At 46.6% G+C, this 23,908-nt stretch overlaps 1 protein-coding gene across 19 annotated transcripts in view; it reads left to right on the top strand.

Moving 5' to 3' along the window:
• Nucleotides 1–20,615: 20,615 nt before the first annotated feature.
• NRCAM (neuronal cell adhesion molecule) overlaps nt 20,616–23,908 on the top strand; it is a 275,969-nt gene continuing 272,676 nt past the window's right edge. For all 19 annotated transcript variants that reach the window (XM_077864057.1, XM_077864077.1, XM_077864075.1 and 16 more), the window contains exon 1: nt 20,616–20,726. The gene's annotated coding sequence lies outside the window, so the exon portion shown is untranslated. The remainder of the gene's footprint in view (nt 20,727–23,908) is intronic.

Below are 23,908 nucleotides of genomic sequence, written 5' to 3'. Positions count from 1 at the left end.
TGCCCTTTTGAGTGTTTCCAAATTCTTATTTCTGTAGTAAAGGGTATGCCGGTTATGTTTCAGTTCCATTCTCGACAAGGGTATTGTTCTTTATTAAAAATAGTACCTCGGATAGAGTTGTCCCTAGAGGCATAAGGGCTGCCTGGGATCTCCCCCAGAGGGCGGAGAGAGCCCGGCCTGGGTTAAAATTACACCGTGAGCCTTTTCTCCTCCTCACCACATGTTATCCGGGAGACAGTAGATGTCAAAGGGATCTTCTCAGAGGCAATGAAGTCCCAACAAGAACCTGGCAGTCTGAGGGGATGGAGGGGAGACTTTCAGCTTTGTTTCGGTGATATAATAGCTGGGCTCCCTTTGACCGAAGGAGCTAGGACCCCGAAAGTTCCAAAGTTCACTGGAAGCTCAAAATTTTATGTAACCTGCTGTGCTCTAGATATAATTCTAGTCACAGTGATGAATATTTCACAAGTACCAGTGCTAGTAAGGTGACTAAAAATACAGGTCCGCAAGACCCAGATGACAGGGTTTTTAGATACAGTGTAAATAACTATGAAAATACCGATGGTTTCTAAAGGTACTGTAAAACAGTCTTTTCAGACCACAAATACTGCATATTTTTATGCTACTAGAACCACTTGTAAGAGAAATACAAATAATTGGCAGTCACAATGAATACACAGAAATAATTTTGCTTGTAATAAAACATTTCAAGCACAATAAAGTAATATTTCCTGTGCAGTTTACATAATTTGCTCCTTATCATAAGATCACTCTTACCCTAACGTGATGCGGCTCATCTGTTTTACAGCTGAAGCTAACCCTCTGTCCTTGTGTTTGCTTGGCTGATCATTTCCCTCTTGAACAGTACAAAATATACAAGCGTACTCTGGCTACAGCTTCTTTCTTAAACTACATGGCATGGCACCTAAGTATGTCCCCATGTCCCCGTCCTTGTTTCTTTAGCTCTTTTCATTATCCAACAAAAGGTGAACCCAGAACACCCAGGTATGTGCTGTACCAATTTTCCATCATTCTTGTCCTCATTTGTACTTGAACCTGGTTATCTGAAGACCTGTGTTATTCACCTGAGATAACCCTCATTTTATAATGAAACCAGTGCTTTCCACTCTCCAAAAGCAAAGTGGATTTCTTTTCAGGAAAGAACAGAAGTAAAGAACACTCTTCTGAAAAATGAGCGCTTGCTACCAAGTAGGTTATGGATTCTTCATTGCACTGTTTTGAAAGTAGGATAACTTCTTTATGAGAGAAATCCTTAAAAGTAGATAAATGGGCAATTAGGTTCCTTCAAACCCTACAATTTTGTGACTATAAAAATAAACAGAAGTCAGATAGGTTGCAAGAAACAAGAAGTTAGGATATTATATTTTTTCTTATTTGTTCATTGTATAAGATTTAACTGATACTTTTAGCAGTTCATGCTTCTTGATAAACTTAATGTATTTAAATCAACTAATTTTCATTCATACCAATGGATATATCTCATTTTGTTAACCACTGTTGTATTTTTAAAATATCTCAATGTGTGCCTTGAAAATGGATTTATTTTTAAAAATCCGATTGAAAAAAAACACAATTTATCCAGTATCAATAATTTTATTACAACTGACTTTGACAATGTTGATTTAATTGTTCTGTTTTTACATTTAGGGAAACTTCATAGTTGTGGAATTAGAAAAACATATATATGTTTTGTTCAGTATGTTCACATATATAGAGGAAACCTGAGTATTTTTTTATTGCTAATAGGTAATACTTAGCACTTCTATCCCGAGCATCATACTGAAAGCTCTCCGTCCATCATCTCATTAGGCTTCATTCTATCCCTAGGAATCCTTGTACTATCCTTGTACTATTATTATTCCCACTTTCCAGCTAAGTAAACCAAGGCGGTTAGAAAGTTAAATAATAATGAAATAAAAAAAATTTATAAATATTTTTAAGTTTTTCTTTTTTTCTCTCCCAATTAGCCAGGGTTAAAAGTTCATTATTCATTGTACAAACATATATTGACTGCCATCTTTATTTCAGGATGGACTTCACCCTTTACATTTGATCACTTGAAGTGTCTTTTTTTTTCCCTTTATTTTTGACAGTGTATTGAAGTCTAATTTTCATACCAAAAAGTCATCCATTGTAATTGTACAACTCAATAATTTTTAGGAGATTATTATAATTATGTAACCATCACCATAATCCAACTTTAGTGCAATTCCATCATCCCCCGAAAGTTCCCTCATGCTTGTTTGTAATCATTCCTGCTCCCAGCCCCAGCCCCAGCCAACCACTGATCTTTCTGTCAGTATAGACTTACCATTTCTGGATATTACATATACATGGAAGCATGCAGTATGTCATCTTTTGTATCTGGCTTCTTTCACGTAGCATGTTTTTGATATTCATCCAGGTTGTGGCATGTATCAGTAGTTGGCTCGTTTTCATTGTTGAGTAGTTAGTGCATTGTATGGATAGACCGCATTCGTTAGTCCATTCACAAGTTGATGATCATTGAAATTGTTGGTCACTCTTTACCTGTGATGAGTAATGCTGCTCTGAAGGTCACGTGCAAGCCTCCTTGAGGACATGTGTTGTCATTTTCCTTGAATAGATATCTGGAGGTGGAATTGCTCCAGCTATGTGGTAAGTGTATGTTTAACTTTTCAGGAAACAGCCAAGCAGTTTTCCAAGGTGTCTGGACCATTTTACATCTCCCATCAGCAGTGAGCAAGCATTCCAGTTTCTCCACATCTTTACCAGACGTAGGTATTGTTTGTATTTTTTTTATTAGAGCCATCCCAGGGGATATGTAGTGGTATTCCACTGTGGTTTTATTAATTAATTAATTTATTTATTTATTTATTTATTCCACTGTGGTTGGTTTGTTTGATTGATTGATTGATTTACGACCCAAGCCGAAGGCAGATGCTCAACCACTGAGCCACCCACTGTGGTTTTAATTTGCAGTCTTCTAGTATATGTGCTGCCGAAGCGAGCACTAATTTGTAATCTTCTAATAACTGTTGATGTTGAGCATCCTTTTAGGTGTCAGCTATTTGTGCATCCTCTCTGGTTAAAATGTTCAAACGTTTTGCCCATTTTTCCTTTGATGTTATTTTATGGAGTCGTAAGAGTTCTTTATATTCTGGGTACAAGTCTTTTGCCAGATACACAACTTGGAACTCTCTTCTTTTTCTCAACGGTGTCTTTTAAAGCCAGGATACAAGTTTTTTATTTTGGTGAGCATCAGTTTATCACTTGGTCCTTTTGAGTTAATTCTGTTTATGGTGTGAATAGTGTTCATTTAAAACATTAAAAAAATTTTTTTTGTATAGCGATATCCAGTTGTCCCAGAATCATTTGTTGAAAAAAAAATATCCTCCCACCACTGAATTGCATCTGTATTTTTGTCAAAAAAATCATGAGTCTCTATCTGGACTCTACTCCGTTCCATCTATCTATATGCTGTACCTGTACCAGTACCTCACTGTTATGGTTACTACAGACATATAATAAGTTTTGAAAGAAGATTATAATTCTAACAATTTGTTCTTTTTGAAAATTATGTTAGCATTTTTGATTTCTTTGCATTTCCATATAAATTTCAGAATCAGGGACGCCTGGGTGGCTCAGTGGTTGAGCATCTGCCTTTGGCTCAGGGTGTGACCCCTGGGTTCTGGGATCAAGTCCCGTATCGGGCTCCCTGCATGGAGCCTGCTTCTCCCTCTGCCTGTGTCTCTGCCTCTCTCTGTGTCTCTCATGAGTAAACAAAATCTTGAAAAAAAGTTTTGGAATCAGCTTGTTGATAGACACACACCTGCTAGAATGAGATAGGAATTACATTGAATATATAGGTTAAAGTTGGGAGAACTGACATTTTGATATTGAGGTTTTCCGCAGTATCTCTCCTTTGGGGTTTCGTTTTGTTTAAATTCAATTTAACAACATAGAGTATAACACCCAGTATTCATCACCTCACGTGCCCTCCTTAATGCCCATCACCCAGTTATGCTGTAGTTTCTGTCCCTTGAAGCATACAATGAACACGGACTATCTGTCCATTTTTAAAACATTTCTCAGCAATGTTTTGTAGTTTTCAGTACCAATCTTGTACTCCTTTTGTAAAAATTTATTTCTAAGTATTTTATTCATTTTGATGCAACTGTGAGTGGAATTTTTAAAATTTTTTATAAAGATTTATTTATTTATTTATTATGAGAGACAGAGAGAGAGAGAGAGGGAGACACAGAGAGGCAGACACAGGCAGAGGGAGAAGCAGGCTCTTTGCAGGAGCCCGATGTGGGACTCAGTCCCGGATCCTGGGATCACGACCTGAGCCGAAGGCAGCTGCCCAACTGCCGAACCACCCAGGTGTAACTGGAATTTTTTTTAAATTTCACTTTCTAATTAGTGCTAGTATGTAGAAATACATACATATAATGATTGCTGCTCTGGTGATAGCGTGGTTTTCTGTTTTGTGAATTATCAAACTAGTAATGTCACAGTGACCTGGCCCATGAAATACAGACAGGGCACTACCGATTGTGAAAAATAATTGCAGTAATCATAATGGCCTTCCTGGTAGCTTGTGACTGTGATAGTTCTGGGTTACTGTTATCTTTGGGCAGTGAACATCTATTTTAAAGTGCCCAATACTAATTATGCAATAACATGTGTATGTATTAAATATCACATTTACATTACTGTACTATTTTGGCATAAAGGTATTTGAATCTCTAGAGTTTTATTCATTTAGAAAAAGTCAGGTCCTAGATTCTGGATCAGGTGATTTTCTATTATTGCAAGCACTGAGTACATATTACCAGTGTCATTTTAGTATTTTATGTTATTCTTACCTAAAATTTATATAAATATGAATTTATATCTGATTAAATGTGTTAATTAGATTGAAGTTCTGTCTCAATCCGTGAAAACATGAATTACAGGCTATCTTAGAGAAGAGCATTTTAGGTACTCAATATATTTATTTGTTAGATTAAGAATTTAGGAATAAGAGTGCACAGCTTCCTTGTCTTCATATGTATTCATAAGTGGATTCCTGCACTAAATTAATAATTAATGAAACAAAACATTTTGATATAGGCTGAGCAGTTGTGAATCATCAAGTGTAGAGTTGCTGAATTGTGCAAATTTATTTATTTATTTTTAAGATTTTATTTATTCATTCATGAGAGACAGAGAGGCAGAGGCACAGGCAGAGGGAGAAGCAGGCTCCATACAGGGAGCCGGATGCCGGACTCGATCCCAGGACCCCGGGATCACACCCTGAGCCAAAGGCAGATGCTCAACCGCTGAGCCCCCCAGGCATCCCCGAATTGTACAAATTTAAACAGGAGTCTATGATGAATTTAAAATATGGCACAAAATGGGGGTACCTGGGTGGCTCAGTCAGTTAAGCATCCAACTCTTGATTTCAGCTCAGGTCATGATCTCAGGGTGGTGAGATGGAGTCCTGTGTTGGGCTCTGCACTGGGTGTGGAGCCTGCTTAAGATTCTTTCTCTACCCCTCCCTCTGCCTCTCCCCCCTCCCTGTCTAAGAAAATAAATAAAATATGGCACAAAATAATAAACATGAAAGCTTATCTCATGCCTTACGAATTTATGAAAATACACTTTAATTTTTTCTTTACCAGTTAACAGGACAGCAAATAAGACATGTTTCTCTTGGTAGAGAATTACCATTTGCCTTATTTTTGTAGTTTTTTCTGAGGTTGCCCTAATTTACCTTGGTTTCTTCTGGTGGACATTATTCTGACAAATTCTTGGTCCTTGTGAATGACCTCCATTAAATGCATAAACTCCCGCCTTGCTAGCTTTATGCCTCACAGCCCGTAACATCTGAGTGCTTGCTGTGTACCAAGAACTGAGCTGAGTTAGTGACCCGTGTTACCACACTTAATCCTCCCAGGATTAAGCAAGCCTGGGAGGCAAAGATCATCATTATCCCTTCCTTAGTAAGAAGTTGTGCAACACGTCACACTTAGGAAGTGGAAGAGCTAAGATGAATCCATTCTCTTAACCACAACTCTGCATCCCTCTTTCCTAGAATGTCCTTTCCTGAAATGTTGCCAAGTGACTTCGTGCCCCCATCTACTAAACCAAATCTAATCTCTTGGGTTTAGTCAGTGAAGACGTGTCATCCCAATATGAAATTGTGTGCCTAGTTCTTATGTCCTTGTCTACCACAGTGGTTCCCTGCTAGGCGTGGGGTTAACGCCTCCCGAAATGTAAGGGAGTAAGGAGAGATTTGGGATTGGCATTTGGTACTCTTGGAGCCAGAGGCAGTGACTTATGCTATGGAGCAGACACACAGGAAAGTCCTCATAATGAAGAACTCTCACCCAAAATACCCACATTGCTCCCTGTTGGAAACTATGAGCTGCTTCTCCTCAAAATGCAGATCACGAATTTCTTCCACAAGAAATCAAGGATCTGCTGAGACTGGAGTTAGGGTGCGTACACCATTTGCAAAATTCCATTTTCAGTTCATCCCAAAAAGATTTCTTGTTGCATTCATTGCTCCCTGTTTTGTTTTGTTTTGTTTTGTTTTGCCTAGTTTAATTATGACTGAATTGTTCACTTACTCTCACTTTTTTGGACCAGATCTGTGGCTCTTTTCATTACTAGGAAATAGGAAGGAAGGAGGTGACATTAAAAAAGTTGGTTCTGTTTCTGGCAGGAGCTATCTACCATCCAAAGAGATTCATGGAGTACAGATGTCCCTGGACTAAATGGTTTGCATGCGCTGGTCCAAGGGTTTGGTAAATGTGTCCCTCTCAGAAATCACACTGATTGCCTTGTTCATTAACAACCTTTACTCAATGATGTAAGTGGGTTGGAATTCATCACACCCCATAGATAGTAGGTATTATTACTTTGGGTAACTTCTTTGTTGAAAATAAGGTATTGACTGGAATGTTGACTTATCTTCATGATAAAAATCTTAATACAAATTCATTCCTTGTCTCTAGACAACATATAGTTGAGCTATGTTTGAAAGATTTCAGTCTGATTGATATGAACAGGTTACATAGTCCAAAATGGTTGAGAGTTCCAGTAATAACTGTAGCTGACATTTACAGCCATTCAACCGTCACCATGAGCCTGAGAGGTCAGTGCTATCATTATCCCTGTTTTACACTAGCATGAGATGACGATAATGGTGAGAAAAGTCTTCTATTTCTTGATTGCCACTGAGTTCAGATTGTGTATCCCTTCCCAGAGAAAGCAAGTAACCTTCTCACTACCAATGAGAAATTAAAGATTATAGTGTGAACATGGGTGATACCAGTCTTTCCAAATTATAGATCTAAAATAAATACTGTAATATCCTTTTGCATATTTTACTCTAAGGTACATCACATTTAAATGCCTGATATATATATATATATATATATATATATATATATATATATATATAAAGATTTTACTTATTTATTCATGAGAGACACAGAGAGAGGCAGAGAGAGAAGCAGGCTCCATGCAGGGAGCCTGATGTGGGACTCGATCCTGAGAATCCAGGATCACACCCCAGGCAGAAGGCAGATGCTCAACCACTGAGCTACCCAGTGTCCCCTGATTTATATTATTAGGCAATATTTAAGGATCAAACCGAGACAGATACGCTTTTTTTTTTTTTTTTTATGATAGTCACACAGAGAGAGAGAGAGAGAGGCAGAGACATAGGCAGAGGGAGAAGCAGGCTCCATGCACTGGGAGCCCGACGTGGGATTCGATCCCGGGTTTCCAGGTTCGCACCCTGGGCCAAAGGCAGGCACTAAGCCGCTGCGCCACCCAGGGATCCCCAGATACGCTATCTTAAACAAGAATAAAATCGTGTAACAATTACTACATGGTAGCACTCTTTTTTTTTTTTAAAGAATCCTTTTTTTCTTTTTAATTTTTTATTTATTTTATGATAGTCACACACAGGGAGAGAGAGAGAGGCAGAGACACAGGCAGAGGGAGAAGCAGGCTCCATACACTAGGAGCCCGACATGGGATTCGATCCCGGGTCTCCAGGATCGCGCCCTGGGCCAAAGGCAGGCGCCAAACCATTGAGCTACCCAGAGATCCCGGTAGCACTCTATCTTGTATCATATACTACTACTGACTGTTTGTAAAAGACAAAGTGATTAACAGTGATCCCAAAGTCCATCCAATTATCTGAGAAGAAAGGAAAGCTATGTCATCTTATTTTATGTTAATTACATTACATTGTATTCCCAACGTACCTTGCTCCAAAACCATATTTAATGTAGCATTTTAATTAAATTACTTAGGAAAATAATTTAGAATTGTGAATGCAATTAAAAATAACCCATACGTTGACCAAATAGAACAGAACAAAACAAAAATCACCAAATGTGCAATGCTAAGATACACAATCCTTGGAATTCATATAGGAATCTTGCAAAAGTAAGTGTCTTATCACTCACTCTTATGTTTTGTACAGTTGGACCACATTTTTTAAAACTTAAAATATTCTAGGGTAGCAAACATAGTCATGGTGCTTTTGTGTTTGTGGTAACATGCATGAACAATCTAAGGAATTCTTAAAAGACTCCAATTGAAAACGTTCAGTAAAACAAGTGTAACTCCATACCTCTCCCTGGCTTTCAATTTGTTCGTAAAAACACATTTTAAAAATAATACTGGAATTAAGAACCATTTAAAAATCACAGGTTTTTTTTTTTTTTTTTTTCCTGTGCCTCAATCATTAAAGCCACGTTCTTGTAAATCACAGGTGCTTTTTGCTCATTTCAAATGCACCTTTGGTATCAGGATACAAATAATCCACACATATCCAAACATGCCCTTCGGCATCCATTTCCTATGTTGAATTATGTGAAACACGCCCAGTGCTGAGCCTCAAAAACTGTAGAAGATTGGACTTTAGACCATGTTTACTTAGTATATAATGTAAATATTTGTTGACCTATGCATACCGAGGAAGAAAATACATGTCTCAAAGGTTTTCATGAAGTTAAACTGGATAGGATTTCGTGATATGGACTTAACCAGTCTTAGTTTGTGAGCCTGGGCAAGTGGCTGTGTCTTGATTGTCAGACACAAAGTCCTGAACGTTGGCAGTAGTGTGTGGAAAAATCCCGCCCCATCCAGCTCGTCACAAACATGATCATCAGCTCAACTCCAGCTCTCTTTAGAATAATTTTCACAGCCAGAGTTATTTTTTAAAAATCAAGTATCTTGTATGCCCTGCAATCATCTGAGAAGGTCTGCAGAAATCATGATTACAGTCTTAAAACATGTAAATAAAACTTTGACATGTGCTTCTGTGTCAAGCGTGAAAGGAAAAGGAAGGAAAATGCTCACGGGGTTACAATTGAAATACTGTGGCTTTCTTTCTTTTTAATTATATTACGTATTCTCAACTCAACTCATCAGGTGCTTCTCTTTACAAATACCTCACAGCTTCCGGCACCCTGCTCGGTCCCTTATAGGTCCTGAATATTTTTCTTATGTTCAGCTTCACTGATCTGCCTTAAACCATTGCGGGGAGTTGGGAAAAATGAAAATGCTTCTAAAAGTACTTTTCTGAGACGGTTTACTTTTAAGATCAGAAAATGGGGCTTTTCCCTGTGCCGGTGGATCGATACATGGCTGGCGTCATGCTCCTCAAGGTGAGTGGGACCCTTTCCGGACAGTAGAAATTGCACAGGTTACAAAGCTTGTCATTTCCTCTCACCTACACCGAATATTGCTTGTGAGTCTGTGAGTCTCTTATCTTGATGGGGACTCAAATACAACCCTTCTGGGCACAGAAGAAAGGGGTTTTTGTTTGTTTGTTTGAAATGTGAGCTTTTATCTACTCCTTTCTGATGTGTGTCTGCTCATTCTAAAACCCCACTTCTCTGTTCCTCCTCGCTGCCTCCTAACTTGGGGTCTTTGTCACTTTCTCCACTGAGTCTTTTCAGTGGGCTGCCTATATCCTTAAAGACACCTCTTACTTTAGTCTATTTACGGATGAGGAGCTCTGTGCCTTCAATGAATGATGATACAGTAATACATTGGTACACATTTATTTATAGTTGCATCAGCATTTATACCCTTTCCCAAACACCTTTAAATATACTTCATTTTATCCTAACAACTGCCTTGGTTGGGGGTTTGGCAAGGCCTCCATTGTTACCCCACAAGGTATGAAAAGCATACCACCAACAAATCAAAAGCTTGCATGACCTCACCCTGTTAAATATGATGGTTTAAGCCAGTGGATTCCCAGCCCAAGACTCTTTCCACTGCTTTGCAAATAATAGCTGAGGGTGGGGAGATTGGATGCAATTAATAGGTTTCGGTTGTGGTGGTGGCTTGTATCCTTTCCCAGTAGCACACAAGAGTTGTATTTCTCTGAGATTTGCTTTTATTTTTCTAAAATGGGAATGAATACTTCATCACCTACATGACATTCGTTAAGGGCCCTTTTGCATCATTAGCTTTTTAAATTTTAAAGATTTATTTATTTATTTTAGAGAAAATGAGAGCACAGGGGTGGGAGGTGGGGGCAGAAGGAGAGAGAATCCTCAAGCAAACTCCCTGCTGAGAGAGGGGAGCTGGATGCAGGGCTCGATCTCACAACACTGAGATCATGACCTGAGCTGACATCCAGAGTTGGATGCTTAACTGACTGAGCCATCCAGGTGCCCCTTTAACTCTTGATGAGATTTCAGTATATTAAGGAATTTGTCCTAGAAGATTCTAGGAAGATCTGGATGCCAGAAAAATAATATAGTGAGTGATATCCTACACACTTTGGAAGTATACCAATGGAACAAGATTGGTACAACGTCAAAATTTCCATCTAGTTTCTCCAAAGTCCCTGGTCTTAGCCCATGGGAGGTAATAGATTTTGTGTTAAGATGAAGGTATTGTATTTATGTGTGTATATATGTTTGTATGAGGATTCACATACAATATGGGGCTGAACTCACGACGCTGAGATCAAGTCTGAGCCAGGATCAAGAATTCGAAGCTTAACCAACTGAGCCACCAGGGGTCCCAAGATGAAGGTCTTTATTGAAACTTGAAAAGGTTCCAAGTGAGTCCTTAGCCAAGCTCCTTAACCTCCCTGACAGGTTCTTCACCTAAAAAATGCAGAATGTTGTGCACTAAGAGTAATCTAAGTCAAAGTGGCTGCAATATAGCAGATGCCTAATTGGTAATTGCTATTATATTTGTGTTCTGGGAAATTAAGGTACTGAGCGAAAGTTCATTAAATTGATTTTTTTTTCTTGAAATATATACCACTAACATCAAAGTGTGTGTTTCTCAAACAATGTCTTATCTAAGTTGTGCAACACTCTTCTCCTCCAAGGCTTGGAAGAATGGTGGAATCACTTGATAGGACCTCTTTTTATTATTCTGTTAAGTTGTAGCATATGTTGCATGCCTAAACACATTAATGCTGTTATACTTGGTATCTTACTTGGGAGATAAAAATCAAGGACATAAATGCTCTTACTGCTCATGAATTATTACATTCCCTATTATTTGCTTCCAAATGATTTTAAACATTTTCCTGAAATTGATTTTATTTTTTTATTTTTTAAAAAAGATTTTATTTATTTATTCATAGACACAGAGAGAGGGGGGCAGAGGCACAGGCAAAGGGAGAAGCAGGCTCCATGCAGGGAGCCCGATGTGGGACTCGATCCTGGGTCTCCAGGATCACACCCTGGGCTGCAGGCGGCGCCAAACCGCTGCGCCACTGGGGCTGCCCCTGAAATTGATTTTTTAAAAAAATTTTTATTTATTTATGATAGTCACACAGAGAGAGAGAGAGAGGCAGAGACATAGGCAGAGGGAGAAGCAGGCGCCATGCACCGGGAGCCCGACGTGGGATTCGATCCTGGGTCTCCAGGATCACACCCTGGGCCAAAGGCAGGCGCTAAACCGCTGGGCCACCCAGGGATCCCTGAAATTGATTTTAAAATAAAACCACAACAGGGACACCTGGGTGGCACGGTTGGGTCAACATCCAGTTCTGGGTTTCAGCTCAAGTTATGATCTTAACGGTCGTGAGATCAAGCCCTGCATTGGGCTCCATGCCCAGCGTGGAGTCTGCTTGAGATTCTCTCTCCTCCTTCTGCCCCTCCCACTCATGCACACTCTCTCAAATAAATAAATAAATCTTTAAAAAAATAAAATAACAAGCATGAAAACTGTGGATACTACATGTTTTATTTATGCCTAAAAAGATACTTTAAGATACTTAGCAAATTATATTTCATAGTTACTGTGAAATGAACTTGGGGAGCTGTGAAGAAATGCAGCATTTCCCATTGGGACCTCTCTTTTGGAACTGGATTCCTGAGCTAGTATATGCTTGTGTGTGTGTGTGTATAATTTCTGTTTTTATATAGGTAATGCATACATTCTGTTATGCATTTTATCTGTCTATAAAATGTGTAATTTCTATTATATGGAAAATAGTTAATTTCTGATACATATGTATATGTTTAATTTTATATAATTAATTTCTTTATTAATACTGTGGTAGAAATAACTGAGACTTTGGCGCAATGTAAGCAAGTTCAAATACATGATCCTTCAGGAAGTTATTAACTCTTCCAAGACTCAGTGTCGTCACCTGTTAAGATGAGAATAACAATAGAAAATCGGCTGGTTATTGAGGATTTGTTTATTTAATTCATCCAAAATGGCATCCGTGACATTGAATGCTTGTCTTACTTGACAAAAAACTATCTGGAGATTTAAAACAAGCCTCAATCATACTGCTTTTTAATCAGAAATACCTTCTGTATCACATAGAATTTTTACCAGTTTACACCAGAAGCATGCAATGATGAGCAAAAGTATATCAAAGTATGCAGCATTTGTGGGGTTTTTTTGTTTCTGCCTTTAGGTTTTTGAATTTCAAAACACCGTGCATTTCCAAAGATAATCACTAAAGGGCTGAATGTCCAGGAGTTCTTTAGGCAAGCACATAGTCTGTCCCGCTGATGTATGCCTCCCGGGGTGTAGGGTCAGATGGCTCTGGTGCATTCTATTTCTGGAGCATCTTTCAAAGTTTGCCAGAATGCAGAGGCACCTCTAACCTCCGCACACATTCATGGGTCACGCTATCCCTGGGCTTTGGAGTAAGAACATTAGCTGCCTTAGCTCCAAGATTCAGTGCCAAGGCCAAGTCAGGCCCAAGGGCCCACCGGGTACCATTGCCTGATCTAGGGCATGACAGTAGAGAAGGAAGGAGAAGAAAAATGAGAAAAGAGTCCAAGGTTGTTTTTTTTTTTTTCATTGACTCACATTTTTAAAAAATTTAATTCCAGAGTAGTTAACATATAGTGTTATGTTAGTTTCACATGTGCAATATAATGATTCAGTTCCACATATTACTCAGTGCTCCGCAAGGTAAGTTTAATTAATAAGTTTAATTAATCCCCTTCCCTATTTCACCCATCACCCCACCCAACTCCCCCTCTGGTAACCATGTGTTTTATTCTCTATAGTTAAGAGCTGGTTGTTTGGTTTGTCTTTCTCTATTTTTCCCCTTTGCTCATTTGTTTAGTTTCTTAAATTCCACATATGAGTGAAATCATATGGCATTTGTCTTTCTCTGACTTATTTTGCTTTGTATTATACTCTAGCTCCAACCATGTTGTTGCAAATGGTAAGATTTCATTCTTTTTCGTGGATGAGTAATATTCCATTGTCACATCCATATACCACATTCCACATACCACGCCTTCTTTATCAGTTCCTCAGCTGATAGGCCCTGGGTCTGCTTCCATATCTTGGCTATTGTACATACTGCAGCTGTAAACATAGGGGTACATGTATCCCATTGAATTCGTGTTTTTCTATTCTTTGGGTAAATACCCAGTAATGGGATTACTGGATAGTTCGATTTTTAGCTTCTTGAGGAACCTCTCCCACTGCTTTCCACAGTGGTTGCACCAGTTTGCCTTCCCAACTGTGCAAGAGCATTCCCCTTTCTCCCCACCCTTTTGAACACCTGTTGTTTCTTGTGTTTTCATTTTAGCCATCCTGACAGGTGTGAGGTCATACCTCATTGTAGTTTTGATTTGCATTTCCCTGATGGTTAAGTGATATGTCTGTTGGCCATCTGTATGTCTTCTTTGGAGAAATGTCTGCTCATGGTAAATGAAAACAGCTCAAATAAAACAACAAGAATAAAACAACAACGAGAAGAAACCAACAGTCCTGGACAATGAACCAACTGAATAATCAAAGCATTGAAAGGCAAAAACACATTTATGTGTAGGTTTTGCATGAAAACCCAGTATGTTTTTCAAGCTCGGGAAGAACAGTAGGAAGGATCTTTTTGTACCCATGTCAAATTAGTCAATTCGAGAAAATTTTATTGTACCAACAATCCCCCCTCTCTTCTTTCCCCAACCAAGAAAAAAAATTATGATTAGATCCTTTTATTTATTTTTAAAGATTTTATTTATTCATGAGAGATAGAGAGGCAGAGACACAGGCAGAGGGAGAAGCAGGCTCCATGCAAGGAGCCTGATGTGGGACTCGATCCCGGGACACCGGGATCACACCCTGGGCTGCGGGTGGCGCTAAACTGCTGAGCCACCTGGGCTGCCCTGATTAGATCCTTTTAAGTATGAACTATTACTAAACCAAAATCACTTAAATCCAGAAGTAACCTTATTACTCTAACAATATGTTTTAACACATCAGTGAATCCATTACAGCAGCAATCAGTTCTTTTAGGATCTTCCCTAATAAAATGGGAGAGGGGTGTTTAGGGAAAGAATACAGTTGCAGATCCACATAACACATGTGTAAATATTTAAGAGTTTTAAGGTATGTTTATCTTCCTGTCTTGACAAAGATACCTTCACAGAGATCTTGCTTGACATCCACATCTGAACTTAGAGTTCTCGTAGTTCTGTGTCAGGATGTGGTGGTGAGAACAGCCCCAGGCCCCAGGCCATGGTCCATCCCTCGCTTAGTCATAGAGGGCCTCAAGCCGACCTAGCTGAACACCCCAATCCGCGTGATCCTGTTCTATTCACATCACTGCATCAGCCACTTATCAGACTTCCAGTTCTTTTGTTTCTGTTACTGTTTTCCAGCTTTATGAAGATATATGGGCATATAACATTGAGTCTGTTTACGGTGTACAATGAGATGTTTTGCTACATGTTCCCTATTGTGAAATCATTGCCACAATAAGGTTAACACATCCGTCCCTTCACATGTTAGTTTTTTCCATTGAGACATAATTGACATATACTAGTTTCAGGTGTACAATATAATGACTCAATATCTGTATATATTGTGAAATGGTCACCACACGAGGCCTAGTGAACATCTGTCACCACACATAGTTACAGTTTTTTTTTTTTTTCCTTGCGATGAGAGCTTTTAAGATGCACGCTCTTCAGGCCTCCAGTTTTGCTCACCAGGGGGGCAGTCCTCGGTTAGGAGCATGAGGAAGAGACCCTTACAGGTCCTGATGAGACTGAGGGATCCCGGGCACCCAGATATGGTCAGGGAGTAGGAGGGGGTGACGTAGGCTCTGGTGGCCGGAGCAGGGCCTTCCAAAGCACGAGGACCAGGGCATGGTGGTACTGAACAAGCTTGTGTCCTATGGATACCCAGCATTTAAAGAGATTGGAAGACCGTAAGGTAAAATTTAAATCAAGGCTTAAAAGACAATATAAATGGACACACGACGTGTCTATTCACCCAACACCTTTATTCCTTCTTGAAAGAGATTCAATGAAACACCAAATAAGAATACCTTTGGCTCAACCATTTATTTAGACCCCAGAGGATCGTTTCTGAAGACATTTCCTTTCCTTTCTCTGCAGTGAATTCATCTCGACAGTCCCTGTCATCTGTCCCCTCTTAAGCCAGCAATGAAGGGCACATACCAAGAGTGTTTCTCAGCATCTCCATTTTCCAGAGCAACAAGTGCTGTCCCCAGTGACCCCATCTGCAATGGCTGGTCGCACAGTGACCTTGGCTAGTCTGACATCCACTCAGACTCCGAACCTATGTACATTCTTATAGATAGAAATGGTGTGAACAGATGGAGATTTTGGCTCCGAGGAACACACTTATTATCACTGAAAATGTTCCTCCTCTTTCCAAGTTGGTTCTCCAACCATGGGGGCGGGTTGAGCCAAGCAGAAGGTCCTAGTGACTCACAAGCTTCCAGAGAAGGAATCCACATATGGCAACCAGTAAGGTCACATTTTCCTCCAATTGCTAGAGCCCTACATTCTTTAGATAGGTATAGGGGACTGTGTTGCTAAGTACCGGGCAACGACTGGGTGGCAAGTCTCTGGTTTCTGTTCGGCACGTGCCCAAGTGGCACCAGGCAGGCACACAGAATTCTGCGGTTGCGTGGCAGATGGTGAGGGATGGCGTGAGAGCCATTGGTGCTTTGCATCAGTGGAGACTTTCTCCAGCTTACTGGGTGGGCGATGCGTGAAACTGCACATCCTGTTATTAGTTATGTATCATATAATTATTGCGTGTCCTATTACTGTCCATGGGGGGTAATAATCACCCCTTATGGGGCTGCAGCTGGGGCTGGGGCTGGCCTCCAAGAACAGGAAGGGGCAGCTCCAGGTGGGCACAGTGGAGGCCCCCCCCCCCCAGCTTGGTGGTAGGAGCTAAGTGAGGCTCTGGGGTGCAGGACCATGGGGGTTAACCCTGAACAAGTCTCACGGTCATCTCGTGTTTTCTACACTGGCTTCTTTGCCCAGACCACACGGGCATCCTACGCCAACTAACATCTGATCCACTTGCTCCTCTGCATCCAGAAAATAGACATGATTTGTGCAGGCGGATGCGACTTGAGTCCTGAAATGCACTTAAACCAGCTTATCAGTGATGGGGGCGCCTGGGGGCTCAGCGATTGAGTCTCTCTAGGGCCCAGGGCGTGACCCCAGGGTTCCGGGATTGGGTCCCGCATGGGGACCCCGCAGGGGGCCTGCCTCTCCCTCTGCCTGTGGCTCTCCTCTCTGCCTCTCATGGATCAATACGTCTTCCTTCTTAAAGATTGTGTGTGTGTGTGTGTGTGTTTTTAATTTACTCATGAGGGACGTAGAGGGAGGCAGAGCCACGGCAGAGGGGCGGCCGACCCGGCGCGGGGAGCCTTCAGTGTGGTCCCCGAGGGCCGCCGACCGCGGGGTGCGACGGGGCCCGGGGACCAGAGCGCGCGGCTGCGCCCCAGCCCGCCACCGGCCCTGCGGCCGCCCTCGGCTCAGGAGGGGACGGGAGGGCCGCGGGGAGCCTGGGATCCACGAGCTGATGCTCGGACGCTGCTTTGGGTAGGGTCGGGCAGCGGGAGGGGGGCGGGGGGAGGCCGGGGGAGGGCCAGGGGAGCCGGGGGAGGTCGGGGGGAGTCGAGGATGCTGGGGAGGCGGGGTGGGGGCTGGGGGTGCCAGAGGGGGTTGCGGGTGTGCCGGGAGGGGGTGCCCAGGAGGCCGGGGGCGGGGGCCGGGGAGGTCAGGGGGAGGCCGCGGGGGAAGGTGGGAGGAGGCCGGGGGAGTAGGGGTACCAGGGGCTGGGGGGGCCGGGGGTGCACCGTGCACGCCCCGGAACGCGGCGCCCGGGCAGCTGGGGAGGCGCGTCCCGAGGCCTCGCGCACAGCAGCCTCCTGCCCTCCCGCCCTCCCGCCGCCCGCCGCCCGCCCCTCGCCTCCGGAGCCCGGTGCCGGCGCTGGAAGGCCGCAGAGCCGCGAATCCGCTGCCCCCAAAAAACTGTGCACTGATCAGGGGGCCTGGGTGGCTCTGCTCAGTGGGTCACGCGGCCGACTCTAGATTTCGGCTCCGGTCAGGGTGTCAGGGTGCTGAGATCGAGCCCCGGGTCAGGCTCTGCATGAGCGTGGAGCCTGCTTGAGATCCCCCCTCTCCCTGCGCCCCCCCACATGCTCGCTCGCTCTCGCTCTCAAAAAGAATAAAACAAACCCTCAACTATACAGTAATTTTGCATATCTAATTTTTGCTGTTGTGTCCCTGTTCCCATTTCCCCCAGGCCTGTTCTCCTCTTCGTTGTTCTTTTTATTACTAGGATGTGCTTCTTTGCAGACGTCTGATCCAACCGCTGCTTTTCAGGCTACGATCTGCTGCGGTGCTTTAAACCGACCCTTATAGTCACTGTGTCTTTGGTGCTGCTCCTCCACCTGTAGAGAGAAGGGACAGCACAGCCGGAGAGGTCATCACTTGCTGGAGACTCCTCCTTGTCCCATTCCTTCAAGAACCCCTGAGCACCTCCGCCTTCCAGGCCGTTCCAGGCCGTTCCAGGCCGTGTGGAAGGCCCCAGGGCCCACCGGCCCCTCAAGGGCACTGCGCTGTGCCTGTCTCAGCCTGCTGTCGTGCACAGGGCCTCCGCAGAAGGAAAGGAATGACTCCACGGTTGTTGCTTCCCGATGTAACACCGGGGGACACGGACAGTCCCGCTTCAGTGGCCACGGGACAAACGGCTACCCAAAACCAGGGCAAGAACCGGAGAGGGCAGGGCACCATTCCCCCACCTGATGTCACCTTGGAAAGGAATGTGAGCAGGAAGGCGGTCCCAGAGTGGCCCTGGTGAAGGGGCACCCTTGGGGCATGAGGGCACATGGCAGGGGGACATGCAGGAAACCCCAGGGCTCTTAGCTTAAAATTACTGAGGTCGGAGGGGGCTTGAGGGGCGTGGAAGTCCTGTGCACGGGTGGGAATGAGGAGGCAGTGAGAGTTGGCTTACGATGATTCCCTGTGGCTCCATTTGTGTTGGTAGGAATCAGGGTCACACAATGATAAATGGCAAATTGTCTTCAAGTGAAATTTCGTGCAGTCACACGTGCAAACAGAACAACGTGACAGGTACTATTATGGGAAAACAGGAGAAACTTCAGAGGAAGTAACAGCTGAGCAAAGGCCCAGAGGGATGAACAAGAGTTTTCCAGTTGAAGATAGAATAATATTCTAGATAGGAGGAATCTCATGTGCAGAGGCTAAGCGTTTTGGCAATTTTCTCTCTCTCTCTTAAAAGATTTTATTTATTCATGAGAGACACCGAGAGGCAAAGACGTAGGCAGAGAGGGAGCCTGATGTGGGACTCGATCTTGGGACTCCAGGATCACGGCTTGAGCGGAAGGCAGGTGCTCAACCTGAGCCACCCAGATGTCCCTTGACAATTCTCATTGCAGGATGGAGATGTAAGGGAGGGGCAGGTGGTGAAGGAGCTTGCCAGGAGATCTTGAATTCATGTTATAGGCAACAGAGAATCAGGCCAAACTTTTTAAGTGAGAGTATCATAAAGTCACATTTTTTTTTTTTTAAAAAAGGTCATTCCTAAGGAAATTTGGACAATTCACTGGTAAGTGAGAAGTACCCAGGTGGTGGGATTAGGACCAGGGTCAGACGAGGGATGGGACTGAGCAAAGACCCAGTGGCCAGAGGTGAGAATACCGTTGCAGGAACTGTGGTCGCAGGAACAGGAGGTTCTGGGTGGCGAGCACACCTGGTGACCAGCACACCTGGTGACCGGAGGAGCAGAGGGTGGCAGCAGGAGAAAGAAAAGAAGGCTGCTCACCTGGGGGGCGAAGTGGCAAGTTCAAACTGAAGTTTGAGCCCCGCGGAGGAGTGGGCAGGGCCTGGAAGGCCGCCCGCGTGCCTCTCGCCGGGCCTGGAGCCCGGGGGTGCGGGAGGGGGCGGGGCTCCTGGGGGTGGGGGAGGAGCGGACGGGCGGGCTCCGCGACTGCTCTCCTGAACGACACGCGGAGCCGAGGCCGAGTGGGGGCCCGCGGGGAGGGGTCCGCGGCGGGCGGCTGGGAGGGAGCAGCTCTGGGAGGGAGGCCGAGCGCCCACTTCGGTCCCGCGGGGGGGGGGGGGTGGCGCGTGCGCTGAGATGCTCCGCGCGTGCCAAGCCCAACTCCCTGTCCACCTTGCGAGTACTTCTCCGGGATGCCCCCAGCCCTGAAAGGCAGCAAATTCGAACTGGTCCTGTTCTCTGGGACCGGAGCCCCCAGCCCCCCCCCCCCGCCCCGCGGAGAGTCCGCACCCGCCTGAGTGTCGGGGGGCTGCTGGGAAGCACAGGCTGCACAATTAATAAATCCAGAGGGAGAAAAGTAAGAACACCCGCGCAGCCCCCGGCACTCCACTAGTCTCACCCATCCAACCGCGAGTTGCGAAGAAATTAGATGCTTTAAAAGAAAAAGAAAAAAAACAACAACGGAAAGGCCAGAGACCTCGGCCAGAAACCTAACCCCACGAGAGCCGCCCCAATAGCCTCCCCTGCGCTGGCGCATCTTTTGCAGCCCGGCCCGGCCCCCGCCCCCGGCCCGGCCCCGGCCCCGACCCCGGCCTGCGCGCACCTCCCGGCCCGCGGGGGCGGCGGCTTCCAGGGTCCGGGCCACCCGGGGTCCAGGCGCCCACGGCCCGAGCCCGTTCGCCGCCGCCGCCGCCGCCGCAGGGCCGGGAGGGGCCGGGCCAGCCCGGGAAGGGCGGGGGACGCCGGGCGGAGAGCGGGGCGGGGGGAGGCCGGCGAGGCGGGCGGCGCGGAGCGAGAGCGGGGCGCGGGGCGGGCGCGGGGCGGGCGCGGGGCGGGCGCGGGCGGGCGCGGGGGCGGGAGCGGCGGGGGCGCGCGCCGCAGCCCGAGCCTCAGACGCAGGGGAGCCCGGGCCGGCGGGAGGCGCGGCTCGCTCGGGGACGGACGCGGCGGCGGAGGACGTGAGTAGCCCGGGGCGCGCCGGCGGGGGCGCGGGGTGCGCGGGGTGCGCGGGGGGCGCGGGGTGCTCCGGGGACTCGGGGGGCGCGGGGCGCGGGGGGCTGTCGCTCTTCCGCCCCCCCCCGGGCTGGCAGCGCCGCGCCGCCGTCCCTGCCGCAGGGCGAGCCCGGGCGCCCGCTGCCTTCCTCCGCCCAGGCCTGACGCGCTCGCGGAGCTGCGGCGGCCCCGGTGTCGGGCGGCCTGCGGCCAACTTCTGCCCCGCGCTGCCCGGGAGGAGCCGTGCGGGGTCCCGGGGCTCCCCGGCGCGCGCAGGGCCGCGGGGTCGCGCCCGGTGCCGGGCGGCGGGGAGCGCAGGTGCGGGGCCGGCGCGGCGGGTCCCCGCGGGCGCGGCTGGGCGTGGGCTTTGTTCGGCGGCGCTCACACCTGCGGCGGCCGCGGATGCTGGGGCCGGGCGACCTGCGCTGCCGCCGCCCGGGGGAGGACTCGGGGAGCCGGGGGCGGCGGAGGGGCCGCGAGGGCAGCCAGGTGGGCGCTTCCCGGGGCCGTGCGGGCCCCACAGGTGCGGGTCCCCGGGGTTGCTGGGGCCGGGCACCGGGGTCCGGGCGGACGCGGAGCAGCGCCCTCGGCGCCCGGGCCCCCGGGAGGATGCGGGAGGGAGCCGCTGCCGGCTCCGGAGCATCCGTCTCGCCCCGAGCGCCGCCGGCCGCCTCCAGGCCGTCCCCGGGCGCTCGCGACCCCCCCGCGGGGACCCGGGGACCCGGGCCCGGCCGCGCCCTCCGCGTGGCCCCCGCCCCCCGCACGCCCGGGCCGCCCCGCGCAGGAGCCCCGCGGAGCCCCTCCCGCCTGCGGCCCGGCCGGGGCTGGGCGGCCGCGGGTCCCGCAGGGGTAGCGCGCGGGGCTGGGCGCCTCCTCTCGGGGCCGCGGTCCGCCGGGGACGCCGCTGGGCTGCGGGGCGCCGGAGCTGCGGGTGCCCCCCCCCCCCCCCCCCGAGGCCGGGGCGCCCGGTGGAAATGCGGCTGCAGTCGCCCAGGAGCGGGGAGACCTTGGGGAGGCGCGAGAGGGACTCAGGAGGCCGCCACCGCGACCCCAAGGGCCGTGGCCCTCCGCCCCGCGCGCACCTGCCCTCCTATGTGATGTGCAGGACGCGTGGCCCTGGGCTTAACCTCAGGAGACGGAGACTTCAGAGTCCGGCAACTTTCCCAAGGCCGCAGGGCCAGGGCGGGGCGGAGCGAGGGTTAGATTTTGCGCCCCCCCCCCCCCCGCCCCAGCTTTACCGTCCAGGACCCTGGAAATGGGGCCTTTTGGTGGCTTATCACATTAGTTTAGGGGAAGCCTAAAACCACCAAGCGATGAGGGGCCTTATAAGCCCATTCGATTCTGACCCCTGCAGACCTCCCGCGGCAGGCAGTGCCGTAAATCAGTGGATTGTACCGTGGAAGGGCCTTTTATTGCCCAGTTTGCCTCTCCAGTCCCTTTACGCGTCCTTTTATTCCTGCTGGCTTGTGCGTGGCCCGCCGTGAGCCCAGCCACTCGCAGGCACCGGACTGTTTTTAGTGACCGGTCTCCCCTGTGATTACAGAGACTGAGAGGTTCCTGGCACATCACGATTTTTGAGAAGACTTTTTTTTTTTCTTTTTAAAGAAAAGGCCAACGTTTCCATTTGGCAGGCGTTTCTAGTAGGCTCCCCAGTCCTGAATCTCCTTTGCAGACTATTTTGACTGCAGAAGATTTACTCCTCAAATTGGATACTGAATTTGAACGGGATCCTAGTATAAAATAATAGGAAAGCATTCCATATCCTGCATATATGACTGCGTGGTGCGTTTACAGAGATTCTCCTTATTAACTAGTAGAAACAAGAGTTTGACCTAAAGTGCAATCAGCAGTTCCTGGAATAGCTTTTAGAATGATGGTAATTGGCCAACTGCAAAAGTGAATTCATTGTGCGCTCTTAATCCTCCTGACTCATGGTCACTTCTTTCAACCTGCTTTGTACTTTATTACAGGAAAGTTGCAAAACATTTCACATCATCCAGGAATTTTAGAGCCGTAAGGGAGCACTGTATCCAAATGCTTCAGGTTCAAAATGAGTACCGTGGGGCTCAGCGAGGTCACCCAGCTGCCAAATGCAGGGCAGTGATGCAGGCCAGTACCCCAACATGACATCATTTTGTTACTGCAGCAGTGACGGTAAATGAGAAGCAAGTCGTCTTTGGAAATGGCACGTCCTGTGAGGCTGATGTGACCATGACAGGGATAGCCGGGGGTATAAGCGCTTCAGAAGCGTGAGGGTACTGAGAATGTGTACGCCTGGGCTGCAGAAAACTTCCTTAAGAATCATTTCAGGGGCTCCCCAGGCATCTGCGTGGCTCAGTCAGTTGAGCATCAGACTCTTGGTGTCTGCTCAGGTCATGATCTCAGGGTTGTGAGATCGAGCCCTGCATCAGGCTCTGCTGCTGCTCAGGGGGAAGTCTGCTTGAGATTCTCTCTCTACCTCTGCCCCGCCACCTGCTTGCTCTCTCTCTTTCCAAAAAAAAAAACAGTAACAAAAACAAAAACAAAACAAATAATGTTCTCATGTACATATAATTTTCCTTGTGTAATCGGCTTAATATAAATAGAATACGCAGACATTATATTGTGTATCTACAAAGGAGCTTTTAGTGGAACCCCATGGGAAGCTTTTCTGGTAGAGAGATAGATTCATAAATATTTACTGAATGTATAACCTACTGTTCTAGGCAGTGGAGATGGAGGGTGAGCAAATGGAGTTCCTGCCTTCAGGAAGATTAATTCTAACTTGATCATCTGTGCCGTGTACTTGTGAACACAGACTCTTTTTTTCACGTCATTAATGTACAGCTTGATGAACTTGCTCACACCCAATGCGCTGATCTAAGTAGTGCCCGAATCAGGGAACAGAACATTCCGAACATCTGTGAAAGCCCTCTTGTGGCTCCTACCAGTCATTACTCCCTCCCTTAAGGGTAAGCGCTGAGACACCCCGGCTGTTTTCCTGAGATTCTCACCAGGAGATCACAAGGATTTTGTTTTAGTCAGCTTGGGCTGCCATAAGAAAATGCCATAGACTGGGTGGCTTTACTTTCTTTAAGTTCTGGAGTCTGGAATTCTGAGATCAGGGTGTCAGCGGGGTTAGACCCTAGCAAGGGTGGTCTTCCTGGCT

Source organism: Canis aureus, chromosome 21 (assembly GCF_053574225.1).
Source record: "Canis aureus isolate CA01 chromosome 21, VMU_Caureus_v.1.0, whole genome shotgun sequence".
Lineage (NCBI taxonomy): Eukaryota > Metazoa > Chordata > Mammalia > Carnivora > Canidae > Canis > Canis aureus.
The sequence above is the reverse complement of the archived record's forward strand: the minus strand, read 5'-3'. Positions and strand labels throughout refer to the sequence as shown.